This window comes from Ochotona princeps, chromosome 4 (genome assembly GCF_030435755.1).
Source record: "Ochotona princeps isolate mOchPri1 chromosome 4, mOchPri1.hap1, whole genome shotgun sequence".
Lineage (NCBI taxonomy): Eukaryota > Metazoa > Chordata > Mammalia > Lagomorpha > Ochotonidae > Ochotona > Ochotona princeps.
This window is the reverse complement of record NC_080835.1, coordinates 22850819-22855070: the sequence shown is the minus strand read 5'-3', so window position 1 is coordinate 22855070 and position 4252 is coordinate 22850819. Positions and strand designations below refer to the sequence as shown.

General features: G+C 46.0%; 1 pseudogene; it reads left to right on the top strand.

The window, feature by feature from the left end:
• Positions 1-2683: 2683 nt before the first annotated feature.
• Positions 2684-3747, top strand: LOC101531892 (cysteine/serine-rich nuclear protein 1-like; annotated as a pseudogene).
• The last annotated feature ends 505 nt before the right edge of the window (positions 3748-4252 follow it).

The window sequence follows — 4252 nt, the reverse complement described above, 5'->3', positions numbered from 1 at the left end:
TATTCAAAAACAATTCAGTACGATTCTCAGGGTAAAAAGGAGACGCAATAGTGTCTATTGTTTAACACACAAGAGAAATTTAAATTGGTCAACTACAAAACACATTCATTGCTTTTTTCTTTTATTATTACAATAACTGATACCTTACAGAGAACTCAACCTAAGCAAAAGATTCAATAAGCCAAACGAGAAAAAGAACAGACATGATCCCTGAAATTCAAAGATAATAAAAATAAGTCATTATAAGAGTTAAACATCGTAAACATTTTGTTCAATGTATTAAAACAGCTACACTGCTGGAGTAACTGCAATGCATCTAGCTCTCTATTGAAATTGACAACCTTGAGATGGATATATTATTGTGAACTGAAGTTCACAGGTAATTCAGTTACAGAGAGGTTAGGGAACTTCCCTAATATCTGCAAGCTTATTGGAGAACTGAGATCTGAATTCTAATACGTCTAACTACAAGAAACAGTTTATCCCAGTACATCTCTGGTGGCTAAAATGTAATTTTAGAAATAATTTTCTAAAGTAATATAAATTTAGTGAATCAAAAAAACTCAAAACAACTTGAGTCCTTTGACCAATACATCGAGTCATCTTTCTAATGATACCACGAGTGATGACAATATCTTTGAAGCCGCAAGTGCACAGAGAAAAATACCATTGAAACACTAAGCAGAATAAGAAACAACCCAGAAAAAATGTTTTTTCAAAGCTGTATAGAAATAGTTTTAATTTTTGATTAGTTGCCTGTGTAAAAAACCTTGTTCAATATTCATAAATGAGAAACAGGAACTATATATAAATTTAAAACCTGATTTTGTGCTAGTAAATTTTATATATGGCACATTTACACAGTTCACCCATTTATTAAATATTCATTTTTAAAGATTTATTTCTTTCTAATGGAAAGGCAGATCCAATTTACAAAGAGAAGGAGAGACAAAGAGAAAGATCTTCCATCCATTGGTTGAGTCCCCAAGCAGCCAATACAGCTGTGGCTTAGCTGATCCAAAATCAGGAGCCAGGAGCTTCTTTTGGGTCTCCCATGTGGGTGCAGGGTACCAAGCTTTGGGCCATCCTCTACTCCTTTCCTAGGTAATAATATTCCAGGGAGCTCAAAGTAAGGTGGAGCAGTCAGGACTCAAGTAAGCAGCTGTATAGGATATTGACACTTTCAACGTGAGGATTTAGGCCCTGGGACCTAACACCAGTTTCCATCTATTTAATATTCTTAGCAATGTGTTTGTTCTCTGCCCTCAGAGATAAATAAACTAGCCACTAAACACACAAACATGAACACACACATACACACCTGAGTACATGTGTGTACAAAACCAAATATTAGGTAATGAAAGGACAGAAATCCATAAGAGATAAAAAATGCGAAAACAAATCACATCTTCTGATTATTCCTTATCTGATAGTCTGGGCTTTAGTACAAACAGACCACACCTGAAGGGAATCTGAGAGGTACTTTGTGTTAAAAGAATAGAATTGAGAGGTCCCAGCACAGTATCCTAGCGGCCAAAGTCCTCGCCTCACACTCTGGAATCCCGTATGGGCACCGGTTCTAATCTCAGTGGCCACACTTTCCATCCAACTCCCTGCTTGTGGCCTGGGAAAGCAGTCGAGCACGGCCCAAAGCCTTGGGACCCTGCACCCGTGTGGGACACCCGGAAGAGGCTCTTGGCTCCTGGCTTTAGATCAGCTCAGCTCTGGCCATTGCAGCCATTCGGCGAGTGAATCAATGGAAAGATCTTCCTCTGTGTCTCTCCTCCCCTCTGTATATCTGACTTTCCAATAGTAAGTGAATAAATAAATAAATAAATAAATAAGTCTTTAAAACATAGAATTGAGAGAATGAGTACCAGTTCTCAGGTAAGAGAAAGAGATAAAGTTGTTCATGGGTGATTTACTATTTGCAGGTTGATCGAAAAATATATCCACAGAAACACTTGTACATACACATTCACAGATGTCTTGTTTTTAACATCTAAAAAATCAGAATTTTCATGAGCTACTAGATGAGTAGCTTGTCATCCATACTTGCACGGAATACTATTCACCAGTAGAAGCATAAATTCATTCAGTTATTTGCAGTAATATAATTACCCCTCAGACTGTTTATGCCAAATTAAAGAAGCTGGAGGGCCAAAGCAGCAGATTGATTCAGTGTGATTCTACATAAACAAAGTTCAAGAAAATGCTAAGAAATAGTGACAAGTATTCTGTGATTCTCTTGGACAAGCAGTACAAGAGGGTGGTGCAATGAAAAAGGAAGAAAGGTAATATAATAATCACATGACCAAATCTTTTTTTTTTTAAGATTTATTTTTATTACAAAGTCAGATCTACAGAGAGGAGGAGAGACAGAGAGGAAGATCTTCCGTCCGATGATTCACTCCCCAAGTGAGCCGCAACGGGCCAGTACGCGCCGATCCGAAGCCGGGAACCAGGAACCTCTTCCAGGTCTCCCACACGGGTGCAGGGTCCCAAGGCATTGGGCCATCCTCAACTGCTTTCCCAGGCCACAAGCAGGGAGCTGGATGGGAAGTGGAGCTGCCGGGATTAGAACCGGCGTCCGTATGGGATCCCGGGGCTTTCAAGGCGAGGACTTTAGCCGCTAGGCCACGCTGCCAGGCCACATGACCAAATCTTCAGAGTGATTAGTAAGATGGACCACACGGCGTTCCCCTGTGGCTGCTGCAGGGAATTTGAACCCCAATGGCTGGGTGGAATTGAACCAGGCGCAAGTTCAGACCCACTTCATCCAGATGCTCACCTGCCTGCAACTGGAGCAAGGGAGTGCAATGAGAGCCTTGGTGAGTTGGAGGCCCCCGCCAGGGCAGTCCAGCTGGACCCTGCCCTCCTTCCCGCTGGCCAAACCCTCATGAGCAGTGAGCTAGCTGGGAGATCATAGTTGCTGCAGCGACATGAGCAATTCCTCCCCAGCATCCAGCACCAGTGAGGCCCCGGCTGGCCCACCACCCAGGCCTGACCGTCTCTGGCTTCCAGATCATCCTGGATCAGGAGAGCCTGGCCCGCATCCTCAGTTTCAGTGACTTGGACCTTCTAGGGGAGGAGGAGGCGGAGGAGGAAGGGGGCGTGGCACACCTGGACAACCCCAGCTGCTTCCACCCATCTGACATCTTCAGGTGACCCTGGTAGCCTGGCCAGCTGGACCAAGAGCTATTCAGGCTATAGCTTCCAGTTGGGCATCCTGGATGAAAACACCAACTTGGATGCCAACTGCTTGCTGAACAGTGACCTTGTAGGGCTTGAGCAAGGGTGGTCTGGCTGGCACAGCAGTGCCGCCCTGCGTGGATGCTGCCCAGAGAGCAGCTCAGGTGATCTCAGCTTGTCTTCCTGTGACACGTTTGAGCTACTGCTTGCCCTGCCTGATTACAGCCTGGGACCTGACTACAGCTCACAGAAGGCTCTGAAAGCCTGGACCACCTCGAGGCACCCCGATTCCCTCTGCCCAGACTCTCTCCACCTGGGGACATCAGCACATGCTTCCTGGAGTCTCTCATGGCCTTGTCGGAGTCTGGCGCTGAAGCTCTGGCCCCGCTGGTGGACAGTCCCTTTGAGGATGCTGCCCCGGCATCTCTGATGGAGCCTGTTCCCCTGGTGAGGACTGTGGGGGATGTCCAGCCCCGACAGCACCATTGCTGCTGTTCCATAATGTGTGAGGGACCCCCCCCATCCCACTCACCTCCAAACAAGATCTGGAGGTAAAAGGTTTTGGCTGGCTGGCTCAGCCCTGAGGTGCTGTCTGAGCACTCCTGGTTTTCATGCCAAAATTTATTTATTTTTTCTTCCTTCTTTGGTGTTGAAGAGGGTATGGGGGAGGGGGCTTCTCCACAACCCACCCAGCCACCTTTCCACTGTGCATGTGCGCAGCTGGAAGAAAAGAAGACGGTGGTTCTTTGGAGCTTAGCAGGTAAACCCCCTGGGTGGTCTCTGGGTGATGTTCCTGAGTCCCCAAGATCTGGCTATGTCCAGCCACTTCCAGAGTCTGCTTCTGCTACCCTAATCCCTACACTCTCAGGGTGTTGAAATCCTCTGGACGCTGAAGATTTTAATTTATTTCCATAATTTATTAGGCTGTGGCAGCAGTAGGCAGTGCCAGGCGCAGGGTGGTTACCAGCCCCGACAAGTCTCTTCTTTGCTTGGAGTCCACAGCCTGGCCCTTGCTGCGGACAAGGTGTGAGTTGGAGCCCCAGTGATCACGTGCCACCCT